We start from the raw sequence: 25116 nt of genomic DNA, 5'->3' as shown, positions 1-25116 counted from the left end.
GGTAAGCAGATTTCTGGTTAAGTACTACATGTCTCAGTCTCCCTCTATTTTGGCAGAGACTACGTGACTGCTTTTTGTCAATGGAATACGAGTGGGAAGTGATATGTGTCTCTTCTAAACAAATGGGTTGTACATTTTCCCCATCCTCTATTCTCCCTTTCCACTTCCCGAATGTTGTTAGGTGCTGTCAAGTTGGTTCTGACTTAAAGTGACTCCATGTACAACAGAATGAAATACTGCTGGGTTCTGTGTCATCCTCATGATAGTTGTTACACTTGAGTCCATTGTTGCAGCCACTGTGTCAATTCATCTTGTTGAGGGTTTCCTCTTTCTCGCTGACCCTCTACTTTACCAAGCGTGATGTTCTTCCCCAGGGACTGGTCCCTTCTGATAAAATGTGCCAAGTATGTGAGATGAAGTCTCACCATTCTCGCTTCTAAAGAGTATTCTGGCTGTACTTCTTCCAAGACAGATTTGTTTGTTCTTATGGCAGTCCGTGGTTTATTCAATATTCCTCACTAACACCATAATTCAAAGGCGTCAATTCTTCTTTGTTCTTCCTTATTTATCGTCCAGCTTTTGTTTGTATGAGACCACTGAAAACATCATGGCTTGGGTCAGGGGCACCTTAGTCCTTAAAGTGACATCTTTGCTTTTTAAATACTTTAAAGAGGATTTTTGCAGCAGATTTATCCAATGCAATGCATCATTTAATTTCTTGACTGCTGCTTTCATGGCTGTTGATTGTAATTCCAAGTAAAATGAAATCCTTGACAACTTCAATCTTTTCTCCACTTATCATGATGTTGCTTATTGGTCCAGCTGTGAGGATTTTTGTTTTCTTTATGTTGAGGTGTAACCCACAGTGAAGGCTGTGGTCTTTGCTCTTCACTAGTAAGTGCTTCAAGTTCTCTTCACTTTCAGCAAGCAAGGTTGTGTCATCTGCATAACACGGGTTGCTAATAAGTCTTCCTCCAATCCTGATGCCTTGTTCTTCTTCATACAGTCCAGTTCCTTGGATTATTTGCTCAGCATACAGTTTGAATAAGTATGGTGAGAGGATACAACCCTGACGCACACCTTTCCTGAATAAACCACACAGTATCCCCCTTGTTCTGTTCGAACGACTGCTTCTTGGCCCATCTACAGCTTTCTCATGAGCACAATTAAGTGTTCTGGAATTCCCATTCTTCGCAATGTTATCCATAATTTGTTATCATCCACACAGTCGAATGCCTTTCTGTAATCGATGAAACACAGGTAAACATCTTTCTGCTTTCAGCCAGGATCCATCTGACTTCAGCAGTGATATCCCTGGTTGAACGTCCTTTTCTGAATCTGGCTTGAATTTCTGGCAGTTTTTGTTGATGTACTGCTGCGAATGCTTCTGAATGATCTTCAGCAAAATTTTACTTGTGTGTGATATTAATGATATTGTTCCATAATTCCCACATTCAATTGGATCACCTTTCTGAATGTAGTTAACTATAGTATCTTATGGGAAATCTATAACCTAACTGCAGTTATCTGCCATTTTCAGCTCTTACAAGTGAGGAGTTCTTTTCTCTCATCAAGGTTCATAAAATAAGGAATTCTTCAGAAGTAGAAAGACTTAGAAACTGGGTAGGGAATACATGATCAGTCTACTACAAGAGGTTATTAATAATATATGCAGGCAAAATGAATAAGAGAAGAAAGGTATAGGAAACTGAATTCTCATCAGCTGGAATTAGGTTTGGCTGCATGTAACAGGAAAAAAAGTAACAGTGACTTAAACAGGATAGAATTTGCTTGCTTTCCCACATAAAAGAAATTCAGGAGTGGACAGTCTAGGACTGATACATGTACACATTATCATTTTGGATCTAGCACTTAGATTTCTGTCCTGCCATCTAGCACTTTCCTCTATTTTCATGAATAAGGGTGGAGACTGGAACGCCAGTTATTATGTCTGTAAGTGTGAAGAAAGAGAAAATGCAGAGGGCAGATAAGGGCCCCTTCTGTTGGGTCAGTTTTCTTTTTTAAGGAGGTACCACACAACACTTCTGGGCACACCTCTTTGGCCAGAACTTTGGCACATGGTCACACCAAACAACGAGGAAGGTTGGGAAATAGTTTTAGTTTCAAATGGAAGCGTGCCCAGCTAAAACCTGGGGATCTTTCAAAGGGAAAAGAGAAGGATGATAGGTAAGTGGCAGATCTCTCAGACACACTCCCCGCCCCCCCACAATATGGTGAAGGGAAGTCCTAGGATGGCTGTGTTCAGCAGCTCCAGGAAAAGCCTAGTCAGACTGGAGGAGGAAGGAGCTCTTTGGGAAAAAATGGGAACTCCATGATTTTAGATAATACCATTGAGTGGACAGGACAATTTGAGTATTGATAAAGACACATGATTCTTTTACCAATGAGAAATACTAATGGCAATTTGAAGCTCCATGAAAAATAAAAATGTATACTAAAACCATGTTCAAATATGCAACAAAATACAATAATGGTGTAAGAAAATAGGGTTCATGGAATATTGTTAATAAAATATACGATCTTTTAAGTGGCCAAGGGGTCAGATACTGACCATACAGAAAAAGAGATGTAATCCTGGTACACTTCTTAAACCAGTGCAAGAATATATGTATATAGGTATTGGTGTGAAAATTGTATATATTAATTTTTAACTTTGAGATTCAGCCTTGAGAAAAGGTATGATCAGCTGCAGCTGCAGCTGCCGAACACAATATAAATGTTAACATTACAAGGTGAAAGTGTGGCTGACAGAAGATGAAAAGTAGGAAGTAAGGGAGGAAAGTGAAAAAAGGGTAAGAGAACTCATTTCTCAGGTTACATGGAGTTGAGTCGAAGTACTGATTAACGTTGATGGAACAAGAAATAGAATTTTATAATATTATTTAAGGTTATAAAGATAACTAATAAAAAATACCATTGGAAGAGGAGGGGTCCAGACTAGGGGATCTCATGTTTCTGGAAACTTGAGTCTTTAAAGGAAATGATTGTAATGAAGTTTCCATTTTCTCAGAAGAACAATGTTTTAGTTGGGAGTTAAGTACCAAATAAATCTCATGAAGCAATATGCCATGAAATCAAAGAAATAACTTTGATAAATCTATATAATGATTCAAAGCCGTTTATTTCTATTCTAATTGGATACATTTTAACTGACGGTATTAATTTTCAATGACTCTATTGTACTGAAAATCGGTATATTCAATATTGGTGGCAGTGACGATTCAGCAGTAGAATTCTCACCTTCCATGTGGGAGGCCCAGGTTCCATTCACGGCCAACGCACCTCACGTGTGGTGTAGCCACCTTGGTTTTCAGTGGGGCCTTATGTGTTGCTATGATACTGAACAAGCTTCAGCAGAGCTTCCAGAATAAGACTAAGAGGATCACAAGGGTCCAGTTCTCACAGATCGTGGGGATGGCACAGAACCTGGCCGTGTTTTGTTCTGTTGTGCACGGAGTTGCCATAAGTCAGGGGCAGGCAACTTGACGGCAGCTGATACAACACCCTACGCTTGCATGGCCCCATTGACATAACAAAGACAAGGATCTTTCTCACATAAAGGACATTCAGAGGCGAGCAGCCTAGGACTGCTGTGATGTGTATGCATCATTTTGGATCTAGCAGTTAGATTTCTGTCCTATCATCTAGCACTTTGCGTCCACTCTTAAGGTCACATCATGATTCAGGATGGATACTGAATGCCAGCTGTCATGTCTGGAAGTGTAAAGAAGAACATCAGGGGATATTTAAAATATCCAGGGGCTTATCATCAACCTGAAGATAACTCAACCTCCCCACCTGTTCCCCATCTATATGCCAAAAAGGGAAGAATTCTGTCCATCCAAGTCAATGCGTTACCTTTTCTACTAGCTTTCTTAACCCTGTTTTTTCAAACAATATTTTACTGTGTTTTTGGTGAAAGTTTACACTGCACATTAGGCTCTCATTCAACTATTTCTACACAAATTGTTCAGTGACATTAGTTACATTTTTCACCACGTGTCAACATTCTCTTTGTCTTCTCTTTGCTCTGTTTCTAGTACTCTAGTTTTCCTGGCCCTCTTATCTTTGCTTTAGAGTGATTGTTGACCTCTTGGTCTCATATAGGTGGTTTTTTACTGGAACACCATACTCACAGCTAATATCCTTTATTTATGTGCCAATCGGTTATTTTGCTAAAAGGTGACCTCAGGGGATAGTTTCGGTTAAAGGTTTAAATAGTATCCCAGGGCTATAGTCTCAGGGAGTCTTCTAGTTGCAACTGGTCCAGTAAGTCTGGACTTTTTAAGAATTTGAGTTCTGTTCCATGTTTTTCTCCCATTCTATCAGGGTCTTTCTATTGTGGCCCTGATTAGAAGTGGTCAGTGGTGGTAGCTGGGAACCATCTAGTTTTGCTGGCCTCAGGGTAGATGAGGCCGTGACTCATGTAGGCGATCAGCCCTGTAGACTAGTTTCTTTTCTGAAACTTTGGTTTCTTTCTTTCTCTTTGGCTCTGGATGAATAAAGACAAATAGTTGTATCTTAGATGGTTACTCACAAGCTTTTAAGACCCCATACGCTACTCACCTCACTAGGATGCAGAACATGAACTTTGTGGTGCCAGCTTAGTGAGTTGTCCCACGAGACTAAGGTCCTAAGCCTTCAAACCTAGAAAACCATTCTCCCAAGATGTTTAGTTATGTCTGAGAAGTATCTCTAACTGTGTCCTCTATGAATATGCGCCTATTCCTTGCTTGTTGACTATCTTGTTACCTGATATTTCACATTTACAACAGTAATAAAAAAAATCTACTATCCGACTATTTTGTGTATCCAGGACGTGCGTCTGGCAGTAATGAATGCTGAGGTGCAAGGTGAGAGTATAACACTGGCTGTGATGGTTAAGGTTGTGTGTCAACTTGGCTGGGCCATGATTCTCAGTGGTTTGGCAGTTACGTAATGATGTAATTTGGCAGTTATGTAATTATTCATCCTCCATTTTGTGATCTGATGTGGTCATTCTCCATTTCTGCATAAAGCTGATTTTCGCATAACAACCTTGTCTTTGGAAACTAACCATGTCAATAAGTGAGGAGTGGGTGTATATGTGTGCACACGCATATCTGTACAAACACATGCATATAAAATACTTCTGTCTGTGCACACATGGGTTCACTTGTACCTACCAAAAGTGTATGTGTACAACATGTATATGCCTATATACCTACATATGTGACCGAACACTAGTGTTTTGGTTAAGGCTGGTCTTATTGCCAAATTATATATGTCATATTCTTTAACAAACACCCTTTTCTTCTTAGTGGCATCGTTCACTTTAGTTAATCTGTGCTCATTACATCCACATTCTATGACAACTTTCCCCACCACCAAAATTAACAAATATCTATAATCTAGAGAGTGATTCCCCCGCGCCTCCATCCACCCCTGATAACTACCAGTGAACACTGGTCTCTGTATACATCTATACTTATCTTCTTATAAAAGTGTGATCATACAATATTTGTCCTTATGTGATCTACTTATTTCACTTAGCATTATGTCCTCCAGAACCATCCATGTTATAATGTGTTTTGTGGACTCATCATTGTTCTTTATGGTTGCATAATATTCCATTGTATGTATGTACCACATTTTGCTTATCCCATTCATCCATTAAGGGCACTTAGGCTTTTTTCATTTCTTTTGCTATTGTGAATAGTCCTGCAATGAACATAGGGATGCATATGTCCATTTGTATCACTTTTACTAGGTTTCTAGGGTATATACCTAAGCATGAAGTTACTGACTCACAAGGTAGGTCTTTTTTATTGTTTTTTGAGGCAGTGCCATACCATTTTCCATAGTGGTTGTACAATTTTACATTCCCACTAGCAATGAATAAGGGTTCCAATCTCTCCACATCCTTGCCAACATTTATTGTTGCCTGCCTTTTTTTTTTTTTTTAAATCAGTGCCATTTTAGCCAGCATGAGATGGTATCTTGTTGTAGTTCTTATTTGCATCTCTCTAAAATGGCTAATGAAGTGACACAGTGGTTAAGTGCTCAGCTGCAAACTGAAGGGTCCACAGTTTGAACCCACCAGCCACTCTATGGGAGAAAAATGTGGCAATTTGCTTCTGTGAAACCCTATGAGGCATTTCTACTCCATCCTACAGGGCCACTATGAGTCAAAATTGACTTGATGGCAATAGGTTAATGGCTAATGATCTTGAGCATCTTTTCATGTGTTCGTCGGCCACTTGAATGTCCTCTTTAGTGCAGTGTCTGTTCATGTCCTTTGCCCATTTTTAAATTGGGTTGTTTATCCTTCTTTTTGTTCTTGTTAAAGTTTTCTATATATTTTAGATATTAGACCCTGATTGGATATGTCATCTCCAAAGATTTTTTCCCAGTCCGTAGGTTGTCTTTCTTCTCTTTTGACAAAGTCTTTTGATGAGCAAAAGTGTTTTAATTTTTATATGGTCCCAATGATCTTATTTGTCTTCTGCTATTTTGTCTTTGAAGTTATGTTTGTTAGCCTATTAAAAAAAAATTAGGTAAATTGTATCACTCTGGAAGCTATGCACCAACATGTTAATGGTAATCATTTCTAGTTAGTGTCTTACTTACTTAGAGCCGCTGTAACAGATATACCACAAGTGGGCAGCTTTAAAGAACAGAAATTTATTTCCTCACAGTTTAGGGGGCTAAAAGTCCAAATTCAGGGCACTGGATCTAGGGGAAGACTTTCTCTGTAGGACCTGGGAAAGATCCTTGTCTCAGCTTCTGTAACTCCTGGTGTTCCTAGGTTCTTAGGTTCCCTTCTAGCTATCCTCACATGTGCTTCTTTCTTCCCATTTGCGCTCACTCATCTCCTTGTTCCTGCTGCTCTTTGTTGCATGCAGAAGTGATTAGAATTAGGATGTACCCTACACTAATATGACCTCATTAAGATAACAAAGATACCCCTATTTCCAAATGGGACTACATCCACAGGCACAGAGGTTAGGATTCCAAGACATATTTGGGGAGGGGGAACAAAACAATCCATAACAGGTAGTGTGATTTAGGGTTACTTTCTCTTTTTTTCAGGAACACTGGTTGCACAGTGGTTAAAGAACTCATCTGCTAACTGAAAGGTTAGTGGTTCAAACCCACCAGCCACTCTGTGAGAGAGAGATGTGGCAGCCTGCTTGGATAAAGATTACAGCCTTGGAAATCCTATGGAGCGGTTCTACTTTGTCCTGCAGTGTTGCTGTGAGTTGGAATTGACATGACAGCAATGGTTTGGTTTGGGGTTTTCTCTTCTTTTCATTTATTTGTATTTTTTAATTTTTCTACAATGAATATGTAAGACATCTATATTTATAAAAAGAGGGAAAAAGGATGCTGACTATGAAAAGTGGAAATAATTTTAAAGTATTTTCTCCTTTTCTTGACCTTACTTTTTAACCTTGTGGTCATCCCTCTGATATTTTTGCCATTAGGTGATCTATAAACCAGCTGAGCCACAGGTCAGGATTCCAGGCTTTGGGTGACATACTAGGCTGGCTATTCACAATGGGAACAACTCTGCAAAATGTGAAAGAAGCTCAAGGTATTCTTTTTTTTTTTAGTAGCCTTTTTTTTTTTTTTTTTTAATTTTTATTAAGCTTCAAGTGAACATTTACCATTCCAATCAGTCTGTCACATGTAGGTTTACATACATCTTTCTCCCTTCTCCCACTTGCTCTCCCCCTATTGAGTCAGCCCTTACAGTCTCTCGTTTCGTGCCAATTTTACCTTCTTCCCTCTCTCTCTATCTTCCCATCCCCCCTCCAGTCAAGAGTTGCCAACACACTCTCCTGTGTCCACCTGATTTAATTAGCTCACTCTTCATCAGTATCTCTCTCCCCCCACTGACCAGTCCTTTTCATGCCTGATGATTTGTCTTCGGGGATGGTTCCTGTCCTGTGCCATCAGAAGTTCTGGGGAGCATTGTCTCTGGGATTCCTCTAGTCGCAATCATACCATTAGGTGTGGTCTTTTAATGAGAATTTGGGGTCTGCATCCCATTGGTCTCCTGCTCCCTCAGGAGTTGTCTGTTGTGTTCCCTGACAGGGCAGACATCGATTGTGGCCGGGCACCAACTAGTTCTTCTGGTCTCAGGATATTGTAGGTCTCTGGTTCAAGTGGCCCTTTCTGTCTCTTGGGTTCTTAGTTGTCGTGTGACCTTGGTGTTCTTCCTTTGCCTTTGCTCCCGGTGGGTTGAGACCAATTAATGTATTTTAGATGGCTGCTTGTTGGCATTTAGGACCCCAGGTGCCACAATTCAAAGTGGGATGCAGAGTGTTTTCATAATAGAATTGTTTTGCCCATTGATTTAGAAGTCCTCTCAAACCAAGTTCCCCAGACCCCAGCCCCTGCTTCGCTATCCTTTGAAGCTTTCATTTTATCTCGGAAACCTCTTTACTTTTAATCCTGTCCAATTAGGCTGACCTTCCTTGTTTTGAGTGTTGTCTTTCCCTTCACCCAAAGCAGTTCCCATCTACAGATTGATCAATAAAAAGCCCTCTCCCTCCCTCCCTCCCTCCCTCCCCCCTTTGTAACCACAAAAGTATGTGTTCTTTTCCGTTTTTTCTATTTCTCAAGATCTTATAATAGTGGTCTTATACAATATTTGTCCTTTTGCAACTGACTCATTTCGCTCAGCATAATGCCTTCCAGATTCCTCCATGTTATGAAATGTTTCAGAGATTCGTCACTGTTCTTTATCGATGCGTAGTATTCCATTGTGTGAATATACCACAATTTATTTACCCATTCGTCCGTTGATGGACATCTTGGTTGCTTCCAGCTTTTTGCTATTGTAAACAGAGCTGCAATAAACATGGGTGTGCATATATCTGTTTGTGTGAAGGGTCTTGTATTTTTAGGGTATATTCCGAGGAGTGGGATTTCTGGGTTGTATGGTAGTTCTATTTCTAACTGTTTAAGATAACGCCAGATGGATTTCCAAAGTGGTTGTACCATTTTACATTCCCACCAGCAGTGTATGAGAGTTCCAATCTCTCCGCAGCCTCTCCAACATTTATTATTTTGTGTTTTTTGGATTAATGCCAGTCTAGTTGGTGTCAGATGGAATCTCATCGTAGTTTTAATTTGCATTTCTCTAATGACTAATGATCGAGAGCATTTTCTCATGTATCTGTTGGCTGCCTGAATATCTTCCTTAGTGAAATGTGTGTTCATATCCTTTGCCCACTTCTTGATTGGGTTGTTTGTCTTTTTGTGGTTGAGTTTTGACAGAATCATGTAGATTTTAGAGATCAGGCGCTGGTCTGAGATGTCATAGCTGAATATTCTTTCCCAGTCTGTAGGTGGTCTTTTTACTCTTTTGGTGAAGTCTTTAGATGAGCATAGGTGTTTGATTTTTAGGAGCTCCCAGTTATCTGGTTTCTCTTCATCATTTTTGGTAATGTTTTGTATTCTGTTTATGCCCTGTATTAGGGCTCCTAGGGTAGATCCTATTTTTTCTTCCATGATTTTTATCGTTTTAGTCTTTAGGTTTAGGTCTTTGATCCACTTGGAGTTAGTTTTTGTGCATGGTGTGAGGTATGGGTCCTGTTTCATTCTTTTGCAAATGGATATCCAGGTATGCCAGCACCATTTGTTAAAAAGACTATTATTTCCCCAATTGACTGACACTGGTCCTTTGTCAAATATCAGCTGCTCATAAATGGATGGATTTATATCTGGATTCTCAATTCTGTTCCATTGGTCTATGTGCCTGTTGTTGTACCAGTACCAGGCTGTTTTGACTACTGTAGCTATATAATAGGTTCTGAAATCAGGTAGGGTGAGGCCTCCCACTTTCTTCTTCTTTTTCAGTAATGTTTTGCTTATCCGGGGGTTCTTTCCTTTCCATATGAAATTAGTGATTTGTTTCTCTATTCCCTTAAAGTATGACATTGGTATTTGGATTGGAAGTGAATTGTATGTATAAATGGCTTTTGGTAGAATAGACATTTTTACTATGTTAAGTCTTCCTATCCATGAGCAGGGTATGTTTTTCCATTTAAGTGTGTCCTTTTGAATTTCTTGTAGCAGAGTTTTATAGTTTTCTTTGTATAGGTCTTTTACATCCTTGGTAAGATTTATTCCTAAGTATTTTATCTTCTTGGGGGCTACTGTGAATGGTATTGATTTGGTGATTTCCTCTTCGGTGTTCTTTTTGTTGATGTAGAGGAATCCAAGTGATTTTTGTATGTTTATTTTATATCCTGAGACTCTTCCAAACTCTTCTATTAGTTTCAGTAGTTTTCTGGAGGATTTCTGAGGGTTTTCCATGTATACGATCATGTCATCTGCAAATAGTGATAGCTTTACTTCCTCCTTACCAATCTGGATACCCTTTATTTCTTTGTCTAGCCTAATTGCCCTGGCTAAGACTTCCAACACAATGTTGAATAAGAGCGGTGATAAAGGGCATCCTTGTCTGGTTCCCGTTCTCAAGGGAAATGCTTTCAGGTTCTCTCCATTTAGAGTGATATTGGCCGTTGGCTTTGCATATATGCCCTTTATTATGTTGAGGAATTTTCCTTCAATTCCTATTTTGGTGAGAGTTTTTATCATAAATGGGTGTTGGACTTTGTCAAATGCCTTTTCTGCATCAATTGATAAGATCATGTGGTTTTTGTCTTTTGTTTTATTTATGTGATGGATTACATTAATGGTTTTTCTGATATTAAACCAGCCTTGCATATCAAGGTATTCTTATTTCTAACACTGAAAAGTCATTACCAACTTAATTCGTCCATCAGAAGGAACAATTGGGAAGTGAGCTATTCCATCTACTTGATGGAGCCACCAAAAACTATTGTTATGAAGATTCTATTAACAAGAGAAATGTTTAAGGTATGGAGTCCCTTGGTGATGAAAAAGGTTAAGCTCTTGACTACTAGTGGTTGACAGTTCAAACCCATCCAGAAATGTCTTGGAAGACAGGCCTGGTGATCTGCTTCCAAAAAGTCACACCCTTGAAAACCCTATGGAGCAGCTCTTCTATGCACACATGGGGTCTCCGTGAGCCAGAAACAACTCAATGGCAACTAACAAAAACAATTTTTTTTTAAAGCAAGGTACTAATTATACGGATAAAAAACTCATATGCATAAGAAAGATGACTTGGGAGAAATATGTTGTTATTGTTGTTAGCTGCTATGGAGTTGGTCCCCAACTCATGGCACAATGGAATGGGAATGCTGCCTGCCACTGCACCATTCCCATGATAAGTTGCAGATGGGATCATTGAGATCCATACAGTTTTCATAGGCTAATTTTTGACAGTGGATATCCAGGGCTCTCTTTGTTTCTTTTTAAAATATTTTATTGTGTTTTTGGTGAAAGTTTATACAGCAAGTTAGATTCTCATTGAACCATTTCTATACATATTGTCCAGAGACATGGGTTACATTTTTCACTTTGTGTCATCATTCTCATTACTTTCATTCTGGTTGTTCTATTTTCATTAATCTATCTTCCTTGCCCCCTCCCTCTACCACCACCTTCTCATCTTTGGTCTAGGGAAATTGTCTACCATTTGGTTTCATTTAAATGGTTATTTAGATGAATACAGTATTCATGGGTGATATTATTTATTTTATGAACCAATCTGTCATTTGATTGAAAGGTGACCTCCAGGAATGTGGTTTGAGTTCCAAGTTTAAATAGTATCCTAGGATGATAGTTTCAGGGGTTCTGCTAGTCCCTACTGGTCCAGTAAATCTGGCCTTTTTTTAGGAATTTGAGTTTTGTTCTACATTTTTCTCCCATTCTATCCGGGACCATCTATTGTGCCCCTGCTTAGAATGGTCAGTAGTAGTAGCCAGGCACCATCTAGTTCTTCTGGTCTCAACGTAGGTGAGGCTGTAGCTCATGTAGACTATTAGTCCTGCAGATTTCTTCTTTGAGTCTTTCATTTCCTTCTTTCTCTTTTCCTCCAAATGATTAGAGACCAATAGTTGTATCTTAGATATTCAGGCCTTTCTTTCTAAGAGAGAAATCTACCAATATGTAAATAATTTTCTGTTTTTGAGATAATGCATGTAAAAGCACCACAGCATGACTAGACTGTTAGTCCATTCTGACTTATGAGGACCCCATGTGGTAGTAGGTGGTAAATCACTATTAGTTGCATTTCAATTTGTAATGTCACTTTTGAGTAATCTCTCATAAGGAAATAATCAAAAAGGAGGGGTGTAACAATTTATATAAAGGTGTATTTAGCAGATCCCTAAAAGAGTGAAAAATTTAAAACAAGCTGAATATTGAATAATAGGGATGCGGTTAATTAAACAAATTTGGGAGCAACCTAGTTGGTGTTCAGTCTCTAGGCTGGTAACAGTGTTGCCTTTCATGTGTTACACAAAATCCTTCTGCTTTCCAAGACAAGGTTTCCTGACAGTCACCAAAAATGAGGACGCATGGATATGCACATATAATATCATGTTTACTGAAAAAAGGAAAAGAAAGATATGTGTACAATGATTACAAATATTAACCAATATACGTATGTGTCCAGATGAAGGTTAGTCAGTGATTTACAAGTGATGCAAATAATGAAAAATAAATGATGAGTTTTAATATTAAATGGATTCCTCCCGTCTTTTGCGATTTGTGAAGGCATCTATATATGTAATAAACGTGCCGTGTAAGAACATTTATTAAAGCCATTCCAAATAAAGTACATTGAAAGATTACTGAGTCTGTTCCTGCTTTTAAGCAGTTTGTAACCACTAGATAATTAAGGATACTCTAAAGGAATTAAAAATCTCCTTCCACTCTCTAGTTGTAGAGAGATTTTTAGAATTTCCAGAACCTCCGATCACATGGCTTAGATCTTCACAAAGCTCTGGAATACCCACTGGCATTTTTTAGTAGATTCAAAAAATTCCGTCATAAAGGCTTTTATACATGAGCTGGGCCACCATAACCACAGGGTCTTGTAAATTCACTCTGGGTGTGGTGGCCTGAAACAAAGACTAAGATAATCTTGTTCTCTTAAATGCATCATGCTTTAAATAAAAGTTTATCTTTATTTTATAAATTCAGGAAACATGCTGTGTGTGGCAATTTTCATTTGAAAATAAACAATTGACATTTCTGTGTTTTAAGAGCACAACTGAGTTGATATTTTTCATTATGAGTCAAAAAAAAGTTGTAAATAAATTTTTCTTAGTGACTGGTTATAAAGATTATCTCAACTTGGGGATATTTTATTTTCTCTATGAATATTTATATTATCTTCTCAGCAACAACAGCAAACATAAAAATTTTAAAAACCTAACTGTGAATATCTCTGTACTTTCTTCCATTTCTTATAAAAAGGCCTTTCTACATTTTATAACATTGTAACCAGTGAGTGCATCTGATCCTGTGTCCTGTTTTTTCTACTATTATTTCAATACATATATTTCTATATATCAAGATTTCTCATACTTATTTTAAATTAGCATTTTAAACCATATATAAGGATTAATTCTTTGAGGACTAAATGAATTATATATTTAACATGTTTTGTATCTTAGCAAATGCAGACGTAAGGCATTCATTTTCCTCTATGAGAAATATTTTTATAGAAAAGCCTATGCAACCGGAAGCATCTTCTCTCCCTAGACAGTCTCCTGCTAATCTTGCTGTTTGAACTATAAATTCAGTAGAGATATTCCCAAATCTGTCTCTTCAGTTCTGGTCTCTTTTTGCAGTTCTAACAATGGATCCTAAACTGCCTCCTAGACATGCCCATCAATATGTGCAGATATAGGTTAGTTTGATTAAGACACAAAATAAAAACCAAACCAAACAAGTTGCTGGGGAGGCAATTCCAAAGCCTGGAGACCCCAGGTGTTGCACACTAAAACTGCCCTCTGTAGGGTTTTCATGGCTGTGACCTGTCAGAAACTGATCACCAGGCCTTTCTTCCAAGGTGCCTCTGGGTGGGTTCTAACTGCCAACCTTTCAGTTAGTAGCCAGCGCTTAATCATTTGTGCCACCCAGAGATGCCAAGAGGTAAAACAGACTCTATTTCAAAAACAAAATGAACTGCTTGCTCTTCAATGTTTGTATTTTATATATAATAGAAATGAGGTCTCCATTACCTTCATACCAATCCAGTGTAATACCTAGTGGAGAGAAAAGAAGTCTTTTTGAGGGGGACTCTTAGAGAAACTTGCCTAAAAGTAATGCCACAAGAGGCATTCAGTATTAGGAAGTGAAAGGTTTGTTCTCATGTTGAAGAATGTCAAGATCTATCACCATCCTCCAGGATACAGTCAAGAACATACAGTCTTTGTCATGGTGGCATGAGGTGGCAGTAAGCATAGTGAAGGTGGGAATTTGGGGAGAGGATAAACCAAGACCAAACCCATTGCTGTTGAATCGGTTTTGACTCATAATGACCCTACCGGATAGATTAGAACTGCCACATACGGTTTCTTAGGCTGTAATCTTTATGGAAGCAGACTTCCACATCTTTCCCCTGCATAGCAGCAGGTGGATTTGAACCACTGACCTTTTGGTTAGCGCTTAACTGCTGCACTGCCAGGACTTCATAGAGTAGTAAAAGGGATAGAAAAGGAAGGAGTAAGGGGGACCAGGGAAAAGGAATTTTCAGATCTTCTCTTTTTCTTACCAAATATAGCTTAACTTCTTCACTCAGCATATGAGACTCTATCTATCCAGTGGGGTCTCCTGTGACATTCTTCCAGCCCCTACGACTTCTAATGAGTCCTGAAATAATATAGCATGTCCACTGGAGCAGAGAGACCAGGATTTGAAACCAAGCAATGGTACTTTACAGCTGTGCGACCATGGGAAAATCACTTTAGCTTTCTGAGCCTCAGTTTTCATCTGTTAAGTTGTTGTTGTTGTTATTGTTGTTAGATGCCATTGAGTCAGTTTCAACTCACAGCAGCCCTGTGTACCATAGAACGAAACATCGCCCAGTCCTGTGCCATGCTCACAATCATTGCTATGCTTGAGCCCGCTGTTGCAGCCACTATGTCAATCCATCTTGCTAAGGGTCTTTCTCTTTTCCACTGACCCTGTACTTTACCAAGCATGATGTCCTTCTCCAGGGGCTGATCTCTCCTGATAACATGTTCAAAGTATGTAAGACGTAGTCTCACCATCTTTGCTTCTGAGAGCATTCTGGTTGTACTTCTTCCAAGACAGATTTGTTCATTCTTTTGGCAGTCCATGGTATATTCAATATTCTTCACCAACACAATAATTCAAAGGCACCAATTCTTCTTCTGTCTTCCTTATTCATTGTCCAGCTTTCACATGCATACGATGAAATTTAAAATACCATGGCTTGGGTCAGGTGCACCTTAGTGCTCAAGGTGACATCTTTAAAGAGGTCTTTTGCAGCAGATTTGCCCAATGCAATGCATCTTATGATTTCTTGACTGCTGCTTCCAGGGGTGTTGATTGTGGATCTAAGTAAAATGAAATCCTTGACAACTTCTATCTTTTCTCTGTTTATCATGATGTTGCTTATTGGTCCAGTTGTGAGAATTTTTATTTTCTTTATGTTGAGGTGTAATCCATACTGAAGGTGGTAGCCTTTGATCTTAATCAATAAGTGCTTCAAGCCTTCTTCACTTTTAGCAAGCAAGGTTGTGTCATCTGCATCACAAAGGTCATTAATAAGTCTTCCTCCAATCCTGATGTCCCATTCCTCTTCATATAGTCCAGCTTCTTGGATTATTTGCTCAGCATACAGATTGAATAGGTATGGTGAAGGGATACAACCCTGACGCACACCTTTCCTGACTTTAAACCATGAAGTATCCCCTTGTTCTGTCTGAACAACTGCCTCTTGATATAGGTACAGTTTCCTCATGAGCACAATTAAGTGTTCTGGAATTCCCACTCTTTGTAATGCTATCCATAATTTGCTATGATCCACACAGTCCAATTGCTTTGCATAGTCAATAAAATACAGGTAGACATCCTTCTGGTATTCTCTGCTTTCCACCAAGACCCATCTGACATCAGCAGTGATATCCCTGGTTCAACACCCTCTTCTGAACGTGGCCTAAATTTCCGGCAGTTCCCTGTGGATGTACTGCTGTAGCCATTTTTGAATGACCTTCAGCAAAATTTTGCTTCCCTGTGATATAATTTCCACATTTGGTTGGATCATCTTTCTTGAGAATAAGCATAAATATGGATCTCTTCCAGCCAGGGGCCAGGTAGCTGTCTTCCAAATTTCTTAGAATAGATGAGTGAACACTTCCAGTGCTGCATCCATTTGTGGAAACATCTCAATCTATATTCTGTCAATTCCTGGAGGTTTGCTTTTTGCCAACGCCTTCAGTGCAGCTTGGACTTCTTCCTTCAGTACCATTGGTTCCTGATCATATGCTACCTTTGAAATGGTTGAACGTCAGTTGACCAATTCTTTTTGGTATAATGACTCTGTGTATTCCTTCCATCTTCTTTGGATGCTCCCTGCATCCGTTTAATATTTTCTGCATAGAATCCTCCAGTATTACAACTTGAGGCTTGAATTTTTTCTTCAGTTCTTTCAGCTTGAGAAATGCCGAGTGTGTTCTTCCCTTTTGGTTTTCCATCTCCAGCTCTTTGCATGTGTCATTACAATACTTTACTTTGTCTTCTTGAGCCACCTTTGAAATCTCCTGTTCAGTTCTTCTAAATCATCATTTCTTCCTTTTGCTTTAGCTGCTCAGCATTCAAGAGCAAGTTTCAGGTCCTCTTTTGACATCCATTTTAGTCTTTTCTTTCTTTCCTATCTTTTTAATGATCTCTTGCTTTCTTCATGGATGATGTCCTTGATGTCAGTCCACAACTTGTCTGGTCTTCAGTCACTAGTGCTCGATGTGTCAAATCTATTCTTGAGATGGTCTCTAAATTCAAGTGGGATATACTTAAGGTCATACTTTGGCTCTTGTGGACTTGTTCTAATTTTCTTCACTTTCAACTTGAACTTGCATGTGAGCAATTGGTGGTCTGTTCCACAGTCGACCCCTGGCCTAGCTCTGGCTGATAATATTGAGCTTTTCCATCATCTCTTTTCACAGACGTTAAGTAGGGGCAAAAATAACCACCAGTGGGATCTACAGGAGCATCAGATGAGATAATCTGTAGGAGCACCAACTTCAGTGCCTGACACGTATCAAATGTCAATGAATAAATTTTCTCTATTCTCTTCTTCTGGACCTCCTATTAGACATATGTTGGGATTTCTCATTCTGTCCTCCATATCTTTTACTTTCTATTTATCTCTCCTTGCTGTATTCTGGGTGGTTTTTCTTCAGATCTCTCTTTCAGTTCACCCACTTTCTCTTCAACTATGATATTTTGTTGTTAGCTCATCTTCATCAGGCTCTGTTTCTTATTGTGGACACACTATGTTTCCTTCTATCTGGACACCAGAGGTTTAAAAGATCTTGGACAATTTTTTGTTTGTTTCTTTTTAAAATTATTTTTGTACTTTAGATGAAGGTTTACGGACAAAGTAGTTTCTCATTAAACAGTTAGTACACTTGTTGTTTTATGGCATGGTATCTTGGGGAATTTTTGTATTAGATTCTACATATTTCTACATGTCAACAAAATTTCTATCCAATCCCTACACAAGAACTTAGAATTAGTTTTCTTGGAGATGATTTCTCAGTGAGGAAGGATTTCTGTGTATCTGAAACTCTGGGAAGGACAGCAAGTATTCTTGATTCCCCTGGATCAGTGGGCAGAGTTTTGATAGTCCCTGTTTCAAGGAAGAGGCAGCTCTTTGAGTTTAGGAGAGCTAACTCCACTCTGCAGCTCAAAACAAAATCTGCTCTCCTCATTTGGATATCAGAACTGTAGATCCCAGCTCTTAGGGCTTCTATTCAAGATCAGTCTCTCCTCTTACCCAAAATGAACCCCTTCAGAGTCACCTTGTGCTTTTCTTCCAGTGTCTGAAATCTCTCTTCGCTTCCATGATGATTCCCTTTTTTAAAATTTTGATATTGCTTATTTTGTGTTTTGATCACATTTACTACATATTTTAACAAGGAGCCCCATTCATGTTCTTATTCTCCCGTGTTGCCTGATGTCAGTCAACATTTAACACAACCATTATTATTATAAGCATTGATAATAATAATTATGGCATATACCTTATGATGCTAGGCTGTCTTTTCAGCCTGGAAAGCCTTTCTCTTACATATTGCACAAAAAGTTTTCTTGATAAATACTTAGATGCTAGTTATCAGTCAAAGCCTAATATAAGTGTCAACCTGTAGCTTAGTGGAAAAATTAGGGGCTCTGGATCAATTGGCCCTAGGTGTGAACACTGTCTCTTACTAACCTGTTACCGGAGAAGTTTTTTAATCTTTTTGAGCCTCAAAAGATTCTTCAGTAAATAGAGAATAATACCATTATTCTCAAAGGTTGTTGTGAGGATTAATGGCTTAAAATATATAAAACATGTAAACATCATCAGCCACTTAATAGTTGCTCAATACATAATAACTATTACTATAGCAATTATGATGATGATGATGACTTGGATGGGCAAGGAGTTCATGAAAACTGTGTTCTAGTCCCAGTTCTGTAATTAGAAGTCAATTTTGATCTCTGGTTATAAGTTTCTTCGACATGTAAAGAATATGTGGAAAATTTTAGGTTTTAAGAACAGTGAGTTTGATAAACAAATGTTTATGTCCGTTCCCTCCCCAAAGCACACTAATATTGAATAAAACCAAACCAAACCAAACCCACTGCCATCGAGTCAATTCTGACTCATAGCGACCCTATAGGACAGCGTAGAATGGCCCCTTTGAGTTTTCAGGGAGCACCTGGTGGATTCAAACTGCCGACCTTTTGGTTAGCAGCTGCAGCACTTAACCACTATGCCACTAGGGTTTCCAATATTAAATGAAAGAATATACAAATGCATAGACCTACAAGGAAAAAGAATGTGAGAGGAGGTGACAGCAAGAAGCAATGTCGACAAAAATTTGGAAAGCAGGTAGATGAATAGTAACTGACTTAACAGACTTGAGAAGCTGAAACCAAAGCCTGCAGGGGGAAAGCCATCGAAAAGGAACAGAATTATCTGCATAGCCTTGAAAAGTATCAGAAAATGGTGGCAGAAGCTACTTTTGAAGGTGTGGATGCAGAGCAGCGCTGAAAAGGATAGCACTGGATGAGAGGTGTTGTAAGTTGCAGTAAGACCAAGATCTCTCACTCACCCCTTCAGCCAAGTGATTATTCCTCCTGGAATAATCCACCCCAGTGCCGTCAAGTCGATTCCGACTCAAAGTGACCTCTTGGAATAGAATTTTTAAATGGCATCAGTAAAGTGAATACCAGGAAGCCAGTTTAGAATGCTGAAGCTAACATTTTCTAATTCGGCTCTGGCTGGGAGCACCACTCCATCATTGGAATTTAAAACCTTAAAGTGTTTAAGGACTTTCCAGTCTTTCTTCTAGAATGTCAGGTCCTTTGAATTCAGGTACCAGGTTTTCCAAATATATGCATCCCCACCTAAAGCCTAATAGTACCTGGCACATTGATTGTGGTAAGACTATGCTCAAAACAGGTAGTACCACTCTAATTCCTTGTAAAACTTTGTCTTTATTCAATGCCTCCATAATGTAAGCATTTTCATTAGTAAAAGTGGGGATATTAATTACTTCACCTTTTTTCTAATCTTACTGTTTTTCACTTGCTGAGGTTTGTATTTATTCCTTACAATTTGCTTTATCAAAAAAATTCTCAATGCTTCTATGTAACCAATCTCTTTAGAAATTATTATTTTACTTATTTCATAAATATTTATTGAGGGCCAACGTTGTGCCAGGTCCTATGCCAAGGACTGACAGCAGCAAACAAGACAGAGATGGTTTCTAACTGCACCAATTAATGGAGAAAAGAGATTTTAAATAATTGTAAAACTAAAATGTAATTATAAATTGTGTATAGATAGTTATAAGTGAGAATTAAAAGGGAGATTTTCTTATACATGCATGGGTTCAGAATTCTGGTTCTAATCTTTTTTGCTTAGAAAATTCTTTTTTCAAAAAGCTGGGTACACGGACTGGCTTTTTAAATAAAAACATAATAGTGTTCCAGCAGGTAACAGACAGCTATTATCCACATAGCTTTTTAATCTTCCCAGTGTTAATTCTTCTATTTATAGCCACTCAATATGTAAAATGCAGGAGCCTATGTATTCCTCCTACTTGTAAACTACACAACAAAGTCTCAGCTTAATTAAAGCATCATAAATAGTGTGAAAAACCCAGCTCCTTTGCCTTTTCTTCTCCTATGAATAGGATTAGAATATTTCTCTGTTCAACTTTGCCTTCAGACTTTTATCACAGACATTCTCAGAGCTACCAACTAATGAGAGGTATCAGCAAGTCAGGGGGTGGGAGAAAAAGCCTTATTTTCCAATTATGAATGTACTGATTAACACTGACTTAAGTATTCATTTTAGACTAAAGTTGTCATGGACTTGCATTTAAGCAATAGTGGCATGTGGAGCTCTGTCATCTTTCATCAATCTTGCATAGGAATGCCATTTAAGAAACAGCAGAAAGGGAGCTAGGAAAGAGTAAAATATTCACGGTCAAAGTCAAAATTATATGGTTGACTGTAAGCTTGTTGAAGAACACTAATTCTTTTTTACTTTCCACTAGAAAACCTCAAAATACATTAAAATAATGGTTTAGCCTACAAAGTTTAAACCAGACACTAAGAAATCCAAAGTACAAAGATAATTACCTGATTCAAGGTTAAAACTTCTCTAAAGTCTTAGAAAAGTTAATGGGAGTATTACCTAAAGAATCAAGCTACAGTAGTTTAAATATTAACTCTGTCCATTATCTCTCAGTATTTATGGATGTACCAAATAAATTTTTAAGCCCATACCCTGTTAGTGATGTATCACTGGAAAGATAACCATTTTTTTAAATAGGAAATATCAGATTACCTTAGTTAATCGTTTGTCATTGTTCAATTAATCCTCTCAGATGAGCTGTTTTCCTTATGTTAAATTCTTTTAGAACTTAGGGGAATAATTTATACCATTATCATACATCAATGATTAATATACCATCCTCAAAAATTTTGTTCATTTCCATATATCAATTGTACTGTTATTTTCTTCATATTTGTGTTTAAATGGACTCATTTTATTTTACTTAACACTGACGTAAGTAATTATACAGCTGAAACCAAGGGATTGATGTGATTGTTGTATTTTTTCAAATAAACATTGAAATAAAGCTCAGAGTACAGAGTCTATAATTGTTATCAGCTCAGATGTTAGTGCAAGGAGAGTTACAAGAGTGACTAAAATTTGTAATAATTGTTTACTACAGAATAACCTAGGCTGTCTTACTTGATGGGATACATAAATATATACATTGATAGTTGTACATGACCTCACCAATTCCACATTCGAATTCCCCTCAAATCCTTTACTTATTCCTAAGTTGCAAATGCATAGAGCAAGAACCCAAGGAGTCTAGCAGAAAGCAGCAGTTTGGAGGCAGAGGCTTCAATAACAGCATGGAAATGGGGAGAAAGAGTTTGAAGTTTAAGTTCTGCCAAGTTAAAGGGGTTTGGTAAGCATCTCAGACTTTCCAATAAAATCTCAGAAAAGCTGTACCTTAGTAAGTTCAGGGCTAAGGACTCCACTCCAGAGTTAAATGCAAAATGGAAATAAATCCACTTAAAAAAAAAAAATCCTAAAACAAGCCTCCAGAAGATCAATGTGATCCCCCAGTAACTTACTACCAGAAATTAACTTTCTTTAGAGAAAGGATACAAAATACAGAATCATTACAGTGTATCATCCAATAATTACAAGATAAAATAGTGTATTGCTAGATATTTGGAGAACCAGGGAAATGTAAAGTATAAATCCAAGAGAAAACACAGTCAAGAGAAGAAGATCCACAGATGACCCAGACATTAGCATTGGAAGAAGGATTTTAAAACAGCTATTTTTTGTTATAAATAGGTTAAGGGATTTAAAAGAAAAGATGAGCAGAATGGGTGAAGAGATGGGAAATCCCAGCAGGGAAATGAAAACCATAAAAGAATGAAGATGAAATTCTAGAACTGAAAAATACAGTATCAAAAATAAAAAAATTTACTGGATAGGCTTTAGAGTAGATTGGACCCTTAAGAATAAAGGATCAGTCAACTTGAAGACAGGTCAACAGAAGTTATCTAAACTGAAGACCAGAGAGAAAAAGATTGAAAAAATTAACCAAATTGCTGTGACTTGTGGAGCAATATCAAGTTGACTAACATATGTGTAACTGAAATCCCAGAAAGAAAGGAGAGAGTGTATTGGGGTAGAAAGTTTTTTTTTTTTATTAGGATTTTTAAAAATTCCTTAATTTATGTGAAATACATGATCTCACAGATCCAAGTCACTCAGAGAACTCTTAAAAATTTAAATTCAGACATTACCACATCTAGGCAAATCAGGGCCAAACTGCTAAGACCCAAAGATAAACAGAAAAGTATAAAAGCAGTCAGAGAAAAAGACATAGTACACACAGTGGACCAATACTAAAAATTATATTTGATTCTCATTAAAGAAAAAATAATAAAAAGAGGCTAGAATACAATAGAATGAAGTCTTTAAAGTGTAGGGGAAAAAATGGTCAACTTAGTATTCTATACCCAGTAAAAATATCCTCAACAATGAAGACAAAACAAAAATTTTTCATATAAAAGAATGCCAAGATGATTTATTTTCTGCAGCCATTCATTACAAGAAATGTTAAAAGAGGTTCTTGAGGCTGAATAGAAATTATAACAGGTGGAAAACTGGATCTACAGAAAGGCCTGAGAAACACCACAAATGGTAAATATGTAGATACATATCACTTACTATTTTTTCTTCTTTTAATTTACTTAAGGACAATTAAAATTTTTCCATCTTTTTATTTATTTTAAAATTTTTAAAAAAAAATTGTATTTTAGATGAGAGTTTACAGAGCAAATGATTTTATCAATAAACAATTAATACATGTATTGTTTTGTGACATTGGTTGTCACCCCCATGACATGTCAACATTATCCCCTTCTTGACCTTGGGTTCCCCTTTACCAATCAAACTTTTTAAAGTAATAATAATTGCAATATATTTTCGGTGTTTATAACATACATGAAAGTAAAATATATAATGATAATAGCACAGAAAGAAGAGGGGAGTGAATGAATTTATTCTGTTTTATGGTACATTGCAAAGGAAGTGGTATAATACCATCATTTCACAGTAGACTGGCAAGTTAAAAATATAATATACATTATAATCTGTAAAGTAATCACTAAAAAACTTAGTACAAAGAGATATAGCTAAAATACTAATAAAGAAGATAAAACACTGAAAGATACTCGATAAATTCAAAGAAGATAGAAAAGGATAAAAAGAGAACAGATAGAAAACAAATAGCAAGATTTAAGACCAATCACATCAATAATTTCATTAAATGGAAATGGATTAACATTCCAATTATAAGACAGAGATTGTCTTTTAAACACAAGACCCAACTTAATGCTGTTTATAAGAAAGCACTTTAAAAATAAAGACACAGATAATTTAAAAGTAAAAGAGTGAAAAAAGATGTGCCATGAAAATGCTAAGCCCAAGAAAGCTAGTGTGGCTATGTAAATATACGAAAAAGTAGATTTCGCAATAAGGAATACTGGCAGAGAGAAAGAAGAATATTTTATGATATAAAGGTCAATTCAAGATAGCAATCCTAAATATGAACGTATCTTGTAATAAAGATAAAACAAAATGTCAGAATTTACAGAAAAATAGATAAAATCATAATTGTAGATGGAGAATTTAATACCTCCCTGCCAGTAACTGATTTAAAAAAAAAAAAAAGTAAAATTAAAAAAAAGAAAGAAAAAAATCAATAAGGCAATGTTAAGATAGCCAACACAAGCTAACTGACATTTAGGGACATCACATACAATATATGCAGTATAAACCATTCTTTTCAAGTGCATATGGCCCATTTGCCATTTACCAAGATAGACCATATTCTGAGATATAAAAAAATTCTCAACAGATTTCAAAAGCTAGATATACAGAATATGTTATGTAACCTCAATGGGATTAAATTTGAAGTGAATAACCAAAACTATCTAGAATATCCCTAAATATTTAGAAAGTAAGCAAAATATCTCTAAATAACTGATAAAGGCCAAGGAAAAAAGTCATAAAGAAAATAGAAAATCTTGGAACTAAATGATAATTAGAACACTATATAACAAAATGTATGTTATGGTTGTTGTTTGGTGCCATTGAGGCTCTTCCAACTCACAGCGACCCTATAGTGCAACAGAATGAAACACCTCCCAGTCCTGTTTCATCCTCATAATCATTGCTATGTTTGAGTCCATTGTTGCAGCCACTGTGTCAGTCCATCTCATTGAGGGTCTTCCTCGCTTTTGCTGACCTTCTACTTTACCAAGCATGATGTCCTTCTCCAAGGACTGGTCCCTCGTGATAACATGCCCAAAGTACCTGAGACGAAATCTCGCCATCCTCCCTTCTAAGGAGCCTTCTGGCTGTACTTCTTCCAAGACAGATTTGTTTTCCTGTCTGGTGGTCCATGTCCATGGTATAGTCAATATTCTTCACCAGCACCACAATTCAAATGCATTAATTTTTCTTTTGTCTTCCTTATGCATTGTCCAGCATTTGCATGCATATGAAGTGCTTGAAATTACCATGGCTTGGGTCAGGTGCACCTTAGTCCTCAAAGTGACATCTTTGCTTTTCAACACTTTAAAGAGGGCTTTTGCAGTAGACTTGCCCAAAGCAATATATCGTTTGATTTCTTGACCGCTGCTTCCATGGGTGTTGATTGTGGATCCAAGGAAAGTGGAATCCTTGATAACCTCAATCTTTTCTCTGTTTATCATAATGCTGTTTATCGATCCAGTTGTGAGGATTTTTGTTTTCTTTATGTTGAGGTGTAATCCATACTGAAGGCTGTAGTCTTTGATCTTCATCATTAAGTGCTTCAAGTCCTCTTTGTTTTCAGCAAGCAAGGTTGTGTCATCTGTATATTGCATGTT

The sequence above is a fragment of the Elephas maximus genome, chromosome 3 (genome assembly GCF_024166365.1).
Source record: "Elephas maximus indicus isolate mEleMax1 chromosome 3, mEleMax1 primary haplotype, whole genome shotgun sequence".
Classification (NCBI taxonomy): Eukaryota; Metazoa; Chordata; class Mammalia; order Proboscidea; family Elephantidae; genus Elephas; species Elephas maximus.
Note: the sequence above shows the minus strand (reverse complement) of the source record.